The sequence below is a fragment of the Myotis nattereri genome (genome assembly GCF_964212035.1).
Source record: "Myotis nattereri genome assembly, chromosome: 5".
NCBI lineage: Eukaryota > Metazoa > Chordata > Mammalia > Chiroptera > Vespertilionidae > Myotis > Myotis nattereri.
This window is the reverse complement of record NC_138080.1, coordinates 81,688,510-81,701,337: the sequence shown is the minus strand read 5'-3', so window position 1 is coordinate 81,701,337 and position 12,828 is coordinate 81,688,510. Positions and strand designations below refer to the sequence as shown.

Here is a 12,828-nt window from a genome sequence, read left to right as displayed (position 1 = left end):
GTGAAGCTTACATCCCAGTAGGTGTGTCTATCTGTATACCATCTTCAAGTCTCCTCTGTCGTTGACAGAAAATAATATGTCAATAAACATGCAGGGCAAATTCTCAGTGAGTGCTTCCTCTGGGCGCGCTTTCCCCTGGCGCTCTGCCTCATTATCCTCTTCCTCCTGGGGGTTAGAAACAGGTTTCAGAGAGATGCAGACACCTGTTCAAGAGCCACAGGAAATAAGTGGTGGAATCACGACTGAAACTCATGCCTCCATACCTGCCTTTTAACTTGTACCCTCTCTTAGGGTGTGGATGGGGGAGGGGGTTATGCGGAGGGGTGGGGACTATGGCAAACAGGAGAACAAACTGTGCAAAGGGAGCCACAGTTATTCAGCTCCAGCCACTTGTCAAAGGGGAATGTGGCCCAGTGTGGCCAAGTTTTTTGATTTTTCAAGAGAAGCCAGCAAACAGGATTTTGATGTAAAAACCAAAAACACTGTGAAAGCCAAAAATAATCCAACTGGGCATAATTCAGGCCACAGGTCTGTCCCTCTGTTGGAGGCCACACTTGCCCAGGAGGGGCCCTGGGCAGGTAGGATTCCAAATAGCAACCCGGAAACTAAATATGGGCCAAAAAAACCCTGCAAATAGAGCTGTGGCCTTTGCATAAAGTATTTATTTCTTAGGTTGGTTTTATAAGGCTAAGGTAGAAAAGTGGTGCCCTTGTTTACCAAAAAAGCCAAGTCCTTAATGAAAGGTAACCGCCAGCGAGGGAGCAGCTGGAGCATTCCAACCTTTCTGCGGGAGAGGTCGGCAGAGGACCACCCTTTGCTGGTTTGACAGGCCATGCTTATCTGAAAGGGAAAATTTAACTTCAGGGCGGCCTCTGTGTTACATCTGAGGTCCTAATAATGATCATTATACCGTCAGCGCACAAGACATGCTTCAAAATAATTCTCCTCCTAAAAGGCACAGTCTCCTAGCTTCCTGGCCCTTCCTGGCCTCCTCCACCCATGGCCTCCCAGCTCAGTAAGCCTCTCCTCTATCCTCACCCCCTTTGCCAAGGGCTGGCAGCCGCAGGACACAAGGAGGTCTCATCACAGGCGTGGCCTGTGACTGGAATGGAGTTGGTCTCCTGGTGGTGGCAGTGCCTCTTCTGTCTTGGCCTATGGAGGGAGGAAGGGAGCTCGGAAGAGATTTCATGTTTGAAAAAACATTTGCACCATTGATAGACTGAAACTGTAAGTCAATAGTTTTACTTTAAAAGTGTAAAGGACTTTCCATCCATGGGATCTTAACAAGATCAAACAACCTGTGTTTACTACAAGCTCATTGCAGAAAGGAAGTAAAATCTGGCACATGAAGAATCCCTCTCTGTTCTCAAGATAGTAACTTTGCAGCCATATGCCATGTGTATTTCATCACAGCAAAACGCTGCTGGAGTGCGCTGGGGACAGATTTGCTGCTGCCGCAGCCACCGCTGCCGCCGCCACCTCCACCTCCTCCTTCTGTTGCTTGGATAAAGCTGAGGCATGTGGCATCGCTGTGAGATTCTTAGAGTGCTCTTGTCTGGGACCCTACAACACGAGGCTCTAAATCCCAGGTCCTCTGGCCTGGGGAGAGTTTCCTTTTGAAAACACACACTGTAAGGACTTAGATACCTTCTGAAAGGGATGGGACAAAGAAAACTTGTACTGCCCCTTCCTTGCTTGGAAGATCATTTACGATTAGGAGATGAAGTGGCTTTTCCCATAGCTGAGCAATGCTAGGGTTAGGAGTGTCCAGAGACCTGGGTTCTAGTCCTCGTTCCCCTTCCTCCTTGCCACGGGACCCAGAGCAATTTGCTAATTCTTTTGGGGCTTCAGTTTTCTCATCTGGGACACGGAAATAATAATAGGTCTGACTAGCCCTGGCTGGTGCTCAGCTGGTTGGAGAACAATCCTGTACACCAAAAGGTTGCAGGCTCAATTCCCGGGGCCTATATGGAAGGCAACTGATCAATGTTTCTCACATGAATCTCTCTCTCTTTCTCTCTCTCTCTCTCTCTCTCTCTCTCTCTCTCTCTCTCTCTCAATCAATAAAACATATCCTTGGGTGAGGATTTAAAAAAAAAAAATAGATCTGACCACATGGAGCATTGGTGAGACGCCATGCATGCAGCGGAAGCTGCTCTCTTTACACAGAACTTGTTCTCCTGTTCACCGCAGGCTCCATGAATCCCCATCCTGCCCCAACCCACACCCTAGGAGAGGGTACAAGTTAAAAGTCAGACGCACGCTCCAGTCTTGGCTCCACCCTTATTTCTGTGGCTTCTTGGACAGTTGACCAGGAGTTACACCTGGTGACCAGAGCCATTCTATTGCCATTCTTCCGCGGCACCAGTGGAAACACAAGTTACCTTTGTTCCCACACATTCAGAGTCTTATCTTAGATGTCAGCTTTACCTGAATTTTGTCCAGATGAGAGAGTGGCTGTCCTGCCTCCTGCTCCAGCCCCTGGAGAGTAGGTATGGAGTCCACCTGCATCAGAGGGGGAGGGCCGCTTTGTACATATGCATATTCCTGGGCTCCAGCCTAGACCCACTGTTTCTGAATCAGTGGGGCCAGAGCCTAGGAATCTTCAGGTGTAACAAGCCCTCTGAGGGAGCAGATGCAGGTAACAGTTAGCATTTAGGCCCTCCGGTGCCTCAAACTCAAACAGGTCTTTGCCTCAACCAGTTTTTCCTCATGTGTCCTGCTTATTAGACTAACGTAACAAAAGCAAAAATAAGTAAGTGGACCCTAGCCGGTTTGGCTCAGTGGCTAGAGCGTCGGACTGCAGACCAAAGGGTCTGGGTTCGATTCCAGTCAAGGGCAAGTACCTCGGTTGCAGGCTCCTCCCCAGCCCGGGCCTGCAGGAGGCAACCAATCGATGTTTCTCTCACATAGATATTTTTCTCTGTCTTTCCCTCCCTCTTCCACTCTCTCTAAGTCAATGGAAAAATATCCTTGGGTGAGGATTAAAAAAAAATAATAATAAAATAAACAAGTGGAACTACATCAAAATAAAAAGTTCTGCACAGCAAACTAAACCATCAGCAGAATGAAAAAGAAACTGAATAGGAGAAATTATTTGCAAGTCACGTAGCTGATACGGGGCTGACACCCAAAACACATGAAGAACTCACACAATTCAATAGCAAGAAGACAAACAGCCTGATTAAAAAATAGGCAGAAGAGCCCAGCCGGCGTGGCTTAGTGGTTGAGTGTCGACCTATGAACCATAAATTCACAGTCCAATTCCCGACAGGGCACACGCCCAGGTTGCAGGCTCAATCCCCAGTAGGGGGTGTGCAAGAAGCAGCCAAGCAATGATTCTCTCTCATCATTGATGCTTCTCTCTCTCTCTCCCTCTCCCTTCCTCTCTGAAATCAATAAAAATATATTTTAAAAAATGGGCAGAAGATCTGAGTAGACATTTTTCCAAAGAAGATACAAATGGCCAAGAGGTACATGAAAAAGTGCTCAACATCACTAATCATCAGGGAAATGCAAATCAAAACCATGATGAGATATTACCTCACACCTATCAGAATGGTATTATGAAAAAGACAAGTGTTGCTGAAACCGGTTTGGCTCAGTGGATAGAGCATCGGCCTGTGGACTGGAAGGTCCCGGGTTCGATTCCGGTCAAGGGCATGTGCCTGGGTTGCGGGCATATCCCCAGTGGGAGATGTGCAGGAGGCAGCTGATCGATGTTTCTCTCTCATCGATGTTTCTAACTCTCTATCTCTCTCCCTTCCTCTCTGTAAAAAATCAATAAAATATATTTTTAAAAAAAAGAAAAAAAAAAAGAAAAAGACAAGTGTTGGCAAGGATGTGAAGAAAAGGGAACCCTAGTGCACTGTTGGTGGGAATGTAAATTGGTACAGTGACCATAAAAAACAGTATGGAGGCTCCTCAAAAATTTAAAAATAGAACTACCATATGATCCAGCAATTCCACTTCTGAGTATTTATCCAAACAAAACAAAAACTCTAATTTGAAAAGATATCTGCACCCCCATGTTCATTGCAACATTATTTACAATAGCCAAGATATGAAAACAATTTTAGTGTTCACAGATAGACAATTGTATAAAGAAGAAATTATATATATATACATATATATATGAATATTACTCAGCCATAAAAAATAATGAAGTTTTGTTCATTTGCAACAACATGGAACTTGAAGATATTATGCTAAGTGAAATAAGTCAGAGAAATACAAATACCATATAATCTCACATATATGTGGAATTTATAAAAAAACAAGCAAATCCAAACTCATAGATACAAAAAACATATTAGTGGTTACCAAGGTGGGAGGGGGGGTTGGTAGTGAAATGGGTGAAGGGGAGTCAAAAGATACAAAATTCCAGTTATCGGTGATTTGTGGGATGTAATACACAGCATGTTGTTTATAGCTAATAATACTATATTGCATATTTGAAAGTTGCTAAGAGAGTAGATCTTAAAAGTCCTGATTACCAGAAAAAAACTTTTTTGTAATTGTATAATGACAAATGTTAACTAGACTTTCTATTGTGGTGATCATTTCATAATACATACAAAGATTAAATCAGTATGTTGTACATCTGAAACGAATATAATGTTATATGCCAATTAAACCTCAATAAAAATGATCATTTATAGCCATCTGGTGCCACAAACTCTGCAGACCTTTTCCTCAATCGTTTTCTCTCATGTGTCCTGTTTAATTGGACCATCAGCTCTCAGGGGAGCCAGGCCTTCAAGCCAGAAGACACCTGAAGTCCCTGGATTCAGGATAGTCCCAATCACCTCTTAGCAACCTGGCCCTTCTCCTTGCTCACCTACCCCTGTCAGACCTTCCCCATGATCTCACATCAGAACCAGTGGTCTTGCTCTCCACTTGCCAGGTCTTGATCTGAAATGTAAAGCTGGCCCTAATACCTCCTTACTTAAAATTCTTTAGGGGTGTCCCATTCCCTGCAGGATCAAGTCTGAGGAGGCATTCAAAAGCCTCTCTCTCTAGTCTCTGATATTCTGTTACTTCCCCTCCTACAGGGAAAACTCCAACAAGACTTATACAGGGTGGGGCAAAAGTAGGTTTATAGTTGTTTGTATGGAAAATAACACAATCCTATATAATAAAAGGGTAATATGCAAATTGACCCTACCAGCAGAACAACCAGAATGACCACTGGACCAGTCACTGTGAGGCACACTGACCACCTTTTGGTCCTTTTCCCCAGCCGGCAGGCTCAGATTGCCTGATGGCCACCCACGGCAGGGGCGGGGCCAACAAGAGGGCGGGAACAGCTGACCTCTTGGTCCCTTCCCCTGGCCATCAGGCATCGATCACCCAATGGCGAATAGGGAACTAGGGGAGGGGGGGTGGCGGCAGGGGTAAAGGCCAGCTGTGGACAGCTGGGGAAGATGGCCCTGATCACAAACTAGGCCTAGGGACCGTACCTGCACACAAATTTCATGTGCTGGGCTTCTAGTAAGTAATAATACAAGAATAAACTCTGTGTATCACATATTCCCAACTGTAAACCTGCTTTTGCCATACCCTGTGTTATGCTCAGGTCTTTGAATGTCCATGGGGCTACATGCCTCTGTGCTTCCCTAGACACAGATCCTTCCATTGAAATATCCTTTCTCTTCTGCTACTCTCCCTTCAAATCTCAGCTGAAATGTCACCTCCTCTGGGAAGCCTTCCCAGATGCTTCCAGGGAGTGCTGCCTACTCTGTCCTGTATTCTTGTACACTTCCCAACTATGTCACCCATGGCCCAGTATTGGCTTTATTTCCTTATGTGTTTCTGCCCCACTAGTCCAGGAGGGATTTGCATTGTATTCATTTCAAATTCCAAACAGTTATCAGGGTTGATAAGGTCTTGCATGATCTGGTTACTGCCGACCTCTCCACCCTATCTCCTACCACTCTCAGCCCCACCCACTTCGCCCAGTCACACTGCCCTTTGGACTGTTCCCAAGATCATGAGGCCCCTTCCTGACTTTAGGTCTTTGTTCCTGCAGTTACTCTTTCCTGGAATGCCCCCCCTCCCCTAGATCTTTCCACTGGGTATTCACATCTCTGCTCCAATGTCCAAGTAGTCTTTATTCCCAGTTATTCTTTCTTTAATACCACATTTTCTTCCCTTTGTAGCACTTATTGCAAGCTATAGTTAATTCACTTTTATGATCACCCTTATTGAGACATTATTGCCTACAATAAAAGGCATCCAGGTATATAGTACGATGAGTTTTGACAAATACCCATGTATCCACCACTCTACTCCAGATGCAGAATATTTTCATAACTTGTACAATTTTCCTGATTCCTCTTTCCAGTCAATATCCCCCCACTCCATGGCCAGCCCCAGTCAATCACTGCTCTACTTTCTGTTCTAGAACTCTGCTTGTTCTAGGACTTCATTTAAATGTGGGTATACAGTATATGCTCTTTGGTCTGGCTTCTTTCATTCAGTATGCTTTGAAGATTCATTCCTGTTGTAGCATTTATCAGTATCTATTTCTTTTTATTACTGAGTAGTAAGCTACTGTACGAATACGCCACAATTTATCTATTCCCCTGCGGATGGACACCTGGGCCATTTCCAGTTTTTGACTATTATTTTAAAGCTCCATTGGCAATTCATGTACAAGTCTTTGTGTGGACATACATTTTCCTTTCTTTCAAATAAGTACCTATAATGGAGCTTGCTGGGCACATGGTATATTTAACTTTATAAGGTACTGCAAAACCTTTTTCCAAAGTGCTTTTCCATTTCACACTCCTGCCAGCAATGTATGAGAGTTCCAGTTGTCCCACGTCCGTGCCAACACTGATTACCAGTTTTTTCAGCTTTGGTCATTCTAATGGGCGTACGGTATTATCTAATTGTGGTTTTAATTTACATTTCCCTGATGGCTAATGATGTTGAACTACATTTCATGTGTGCATAGATATTTGTATATCTTCTTTTTAAAAAATATATTTTTATTGGTTTCAGAGAGGAAGGGAAAAGGAGAAAGAGAAACATCAGCGATGAGAAAGAATCACTAATCGGCTGCCTCCTGCATGTCCCTCATTGGGGATCAATCCCACAACCCAGGCATGTGCCCTGACTGGGAATCAAACCATGACCTCCTGGTTCATAGGTCGACGCTCAACCACTGAGCCACGCCAGCCAGCTGTATATCTTCTTTCTAATGTATTTGTTAAAATCCTTTGCCCATATTCTAATTTGGTTGTTTGTCTTCTTATTACTCAGTTAAAATATTTCTATACATGTTGTAGACACAACTTATTTGTTAAAAATTCTTCTATCCGACTGACCTTTTCACCTTCTTAACGCTGTCATCCCCCCTTTTATAATGACTCCTTTATGTGATCCAAAAATTCTCTGCCTATCCCAAGGTCACATAGACTTTTATCTATGCTTTCTTTGAGAAGTTTTATAGTTTTCTTTTTTTAAAATGTAGTTCTTTGATCCATGTCAAGTATATTGTGAAGAAGGGGCTGAAATTTATTGTTTTCCATGTGGATATATTGTTATTTCAGCACCATTTGTTGAAAACTCTGTCCTTCAGTTATTTATATTTTGGCTCCTTTTCTTAATTATTTGTCTCTCCTACTAGACTACAAGCTCCATATATTTGTTTTAATTAATTAATTTATTTATTAACATATATATTTTATTGATTTTTTACAGAGAGGAAGAGAGAGGGATAGAGAGAAACATCAATGAGAGAAAAACATCAATCAGCTGCCTCCTGCACACCCCCTACTGGGGATGTGCCCGCAACCAAGTTACATGCCCTTGACCAGAATTGAACCTGGGGCCCTTCAGTCCGCAGGCAGACACTCTATCCACTGAGCCAAACCGGTTAGGGCTATTTGTTTTAATTTAAACTGGGCTCTTTTCCATCCTGGCTACCTCCTTGCAGGTACAGAAAGCAGAGAAGGGGCTTGCTTGCAACTTAATTCCAGACATGATCCCAGGGAACAGAAGTAGGGGCTGGGGAGAGTGAAATAGGAAGTAAGGGACACCAGGACAATGGTGTGCCATGGAGGTCGCCACTGTGGGTAACTAGGGCTCGTCCAGCTGGACCTGCTGAGGAGCAGTGTTGAGTGAACCTCAGAACTGTCCACTGGGTACCAGGGAGGGGCGTACATCTACCATCCCCAGCCCATTGGTCAGGGCTTGCCCTAGCCGGGCTAACTTGCCCACACTTCCAGGCCACAGTGCTTGACTCCAGACAGAAACTCTGGGCCCAGGCAAGAGCTATGGGTAGCAGGTAACCCAAGGGGCTTCTACCTGCTCCAAGCTGGTTGACATGGTGATGGCTGAGTGAAAGGTGGGCCAGAGGGAGGAAAAGAGAGTCACAAGAAGTTTCCGACACACATTCAGCCAGCAAATATTTACTGAGTTCTCCTGTATGCCAAGTCCTGGGGATAATCATAATAAAGCCAATCTGTCCCCTGCCCCCAAGCCGGTCCCTGTCCTGACGGGGGAGACGGACTGTAAATAATTCAGTAATTGATACACATTTTATTAAGCAGCGATAAGTGCTATGAAGAAAAATAAAACAGGGTAAGAGAATTGTAATGATGGTGGAAGGATGGGGCTCATTTTGACCAACAGGAAGGTCTCTGAGAAGCTGACATTAGACCTAGAACGAATGGAGTGAGAAACTGAGCCATGTGCATCCCCAGGACAATAACATCCAGGTGGAAGGAACCACAGGTGAAGAGCCTGGAGGGAGGAACAGGATGTCAGAAAAACAAGGCCACTGTGGCTGGAGTGGAGTGAGGGGCAGAGTCGAAAGCGGTCAGGAGAGCGGTCTGGCAAACTTCAAAAATGAATTTAAATTTCATTCTGAGTGTGATGGGAAGTCACTGGAGAGTTTTCAGAAGAGTTATAACTTCTCATCTAAAAAGTTAGGTGGGGTACCATAGCATATATGTATTAGGATGGTTAAAAAAATTGTCTTAAAGTTATAATACCTAGTGCTGGCAGGGATACAGAGCAACTGTAACTTTCATACACAGCTTGTGGGATGCAAAATGGCACAGCCAGCTTGCGAAAGAGTTTGGCCATTTCACATAAAGGTAAACTGACAACATGCAACCCAGCAATCCTGCTCCCAGGTATTTACCCAAGTGAAATGAAGTTTATGTTCACACACAAACTTGTACACAAATGTTTAAAGTAACTTTTTTTTTTTTTACAATAATCCGAAAATGGAAGCAATCCAAATATCCTTTAACCAGCCCGGCCAGTGTGGCTTAGTGGTTGAGTATCGACCTATGAACCAGGAGGTCATAATTAGATTCCTGGTCAGGGCACATGCCCGGGTTGTGGGCTCAATCCCCAGTAGAGGGCATGTAGGAGGCAGTGGATCAGTGATTCTCTCTCATCATTGATGTTTCTATCTCTCGCTCTCCCTTCCTCTCTGAAATCAACACAAATATATTTTAAAAATATCCTTTACCTGGTACATAGCTAAACTGTAGTACATCCATATAAGAATACTGCCGGGCAGTAAAAAGGAATGAACCATAGATAATACACACGACAACGTGGCGGGACCACAAGGGTACTGTGCTTAATAAAAAAAATCCAATCTCAAAAGGTTACATACTGCATGATTTAATTTTTTAAATACATTTTCATTGATTTCAGAGAGGAAGGGAGAGGGAGAGAGAGATGGAAACATCAATGATGAGAGAGACTCATCGATAGCTGCCTCCTGCATGCCCTCCACTGGGGATCGAACCCTCAAACATGGCATGTGCCCTTGACCAGAATCAAACCCAGGACCCTTCAGTCCACGGGCTGACGCTCTATCCACTGAGCCAAGCCAGCTAGGGCTGTATGATTTAATTTATATAACATTCTCAAAATGACAAAACTATAGAGATGGAGAGCAGATTAGTGGTTGCCAGGGGACAGGGAGATGTGAAGTGAGAGTGGGTGTGACTACAAAGAGGTAGCACTGGAGTTCTTTGGTGGCAATGTGACAGTTTTCTACCTCAGTTGTGGTGGTAGATATACGAATCTATGCACAGGATTGAAGTGCGTAGAACTATACACACACCCTCATACACAAATGGATGCAGGTTTAAAAAATGGTGAATACTAAATAAGGTATGTAGTCTAGTTAACAGTAACGTACCAGTATCAATGTCCTGTTTTGATATTTCACTATAGCTCTACATAAGCTTTATCTAAAGCTCTCTCTATATAAGTTCTATATAAAAATGTCACCATTATGGAAAATTAGTTGAAGGGTACATGACACCCTATTATTTTTGCAATTTCTTGTGAGTCTATAATGATTTCAAAGCTAAAAGTTTAGAACTACAAACCTTAGCAGGTAGGTAAAAAGCTATAAAAGACTTTTTTAAAAATTGGGGACATTTGCAAAGGGATGTATAAAAGATGACATTTGGGAGTTATTGTCAACTTTCTTAGGTGTGATAACATATGCTTATCACATGTCCTCATTTTTAGTGTATATGCTGAAGTTTTAGAGGTAAAGTACCAGCGTCTACAACATAGTTTCAGATTTTCAACCAATTTGTGCCTCGGGACATATATCATTTTAAAATATGAAAAATGCGAGCAATTGTTGAATCTGGGTGGTAGATTTATAGGTGTTCGCTGTCTTATTCTTTTAACTTTACATTTGAAAATTTTTGTAATAAAAAGTCGAAAGAAAGAAGAAAAGGAACCGTTGTGTGTACAACGATATGATGACTCTCAAAAGCATGATGGTAAGTGAAAGGAGCCAGACTCAAAAGGACACACCCTGTAAGATTCCATTTTGGAAAAGGCAAAGCCGTCAGGACAGAATCAGATCAGTGGCAATCGCCTGTGGCTGGGGTGGAGGGGTATTGGTCACTACAGAACAAGAGGAAAATGTTGGGGATGTGGTGAACATATTCTATATTTTGATTATAATAGTGGTTACATACTTGTGTTTGTTGTAGAACTGTACATTTAAAAAGATGAATTTTAATGCAAATTATACCTTTAAAAAAAGCAGAGGAAAGTATGTGCAGAAGAACCATTGATAAAATAAGCTACAGGAGGACAAAGATGCTATCTGTCTTGGACTTGCTCATTGCGCTTATAACACACGTGGCATCTACTAAGCACTGAATAAATATTAGCTAGGATGTGCAGCAAGTTTCCCCCCAATAAAACCCCTGTGTTCCAGGGGCTGTGGGCTGTGCAGTACCAGGCCACGCAGGCTGGGCAAAGCAGCTGCTCTGCTCGATGGCTCTTTGCAGAATGAGTGATTTGGCCTTGTCTTACTCCCATGGCTTTGATGTGTTTTTCTGCTGCATCATCTGGAACAGTGAGATCCGTTCGTGTCCTTTATCCTGGTGCTTTAGGCTGGAGGGAGCCCGGTGGGCCATCTTAGGGACCAGCAATAGCTCCAGGAAGTGGCACGCGGCTACTCCGACAGAGGCCCAGGTAAAGGCATTTACCTTTCTCCCGAGACTTGTAAGTCAAGACCACACGTCCGCCACCATGCTGCAAAGACTAGTTCAGTTTGAAGAGAGAAGTTAGAAATGTCCTTTCCAAACATAAAAATGCTAAATAGATTCGATACTTTGTTTTCTGGCTTAAGAATAACGACTATTCGGCTTTCTCAGTGCCAGGTCCCTTTACAGGCACCCTGTTAGCCTTACAGCACTTGAATATGGTGCTCTGGTTCGTTGTTCCATTGTACAGGTGAGATAGCTGAGGCTCCGAGAGGCGAAGTGGCCTGCCTTTGGCCATATCTTGGTGTGCTCTCACAGCTGACCTTGCACTTACCGGCTCTTCCATATGGCTTTCACAGAGCCACCCCAACCCTTTCCGCCACTAGCCCTAGCCCTACCTGGGTGCAGCCTTTATGTAGAGTTACTGTGGGTCCAGCAGCACCAGGTGGGCATGGAAGTCTCTTCCTCTGGCACAGAATGGATGTTCTCTCTGTAGTAGGGTGAGTGGTCCTATTCAGGTCAAATATAGAAAGGAAGGGGAGGGGAGGAAGGGGAGGTGAGAACACGCAGGAAACACCAGATGCTCTTTCTAGCTTAAAAAAACTCCACAGACATTAGGGAACAGATTTTTGTCACAGTCTGTTAGGAGGGAAAGGGGAGGGTGAAGAGCAGGCTGGGGAACGAAGAAAGGGCGTCTATCCAAGACCTCAGAATTGGGTCCGGGGCCCATTGATAAAGACAAAGAGATGGCAATAGTCTCAGACACTGGGCAGCAGGTGCTGAGCTAAGCGCTCCACCCGAGTCATCTCAGGTAACGTTCCCAGTAACGTCTCAGACTTCACGACTTCTATTTTCTTTCTCATTGTAGGTTAGGAAACTGGGGCCCAGAGAGTACATGCACCAAATCACAGTTTCATATGTGAAAATATCAATACACTAACATATCAATACACTAATTGAGGTCGGGAAGGACACACTTGAAAGTAACAGCAGTATTTACCTGGGGAAGGGGCGTGATAAAGGTGGGGAGCTTCCGCTTTTTATTGCAGTGTAATTATATATATATATATTTGACATTGGGAATGTGTAATCATGTGTGTGTACTTTTAAAAAAAGTGGGTGGTGGTAAAGACTGTGCCCAAGGATTGATCCCATAACTAGTTTGGAGCCGGATCTCAGACTGCAGATTCCAGTCTGTAACCTCTGCGCTGCGCTGCCTTTCGAAGAAAGGGACCGACTTCTGAGAGGCGTGGGCCCCGGGCCCCGGCTGCCTTCCCTGGGTTCCCGCGGGGACTGGGCCAGTCCCTCCCTCCCGGAGCCCGTGGCTGGGTGT

General features: G+C 44.2%; 1 long non-coding RNA gene across 1 annotated transcript; it reads right to left on the bottom strand.

Moving 5' to 3' along the window:
- On the bottom strand, positions 1–12,367 carry LOC308518974. The gene is made up of 3 exons (XR_013995971.1): positions 11,894–12,367; positions 2,431–2,505; positions 1–165 (listed from the first exon to the last, which is right to left on the bottom strand). It is a non-coding gene; the product is annotated as an uncharacterized lncRNA (long non-coding RNA).
- Positions 12,368–12,828: the final 461 nt, after the last annotated feature.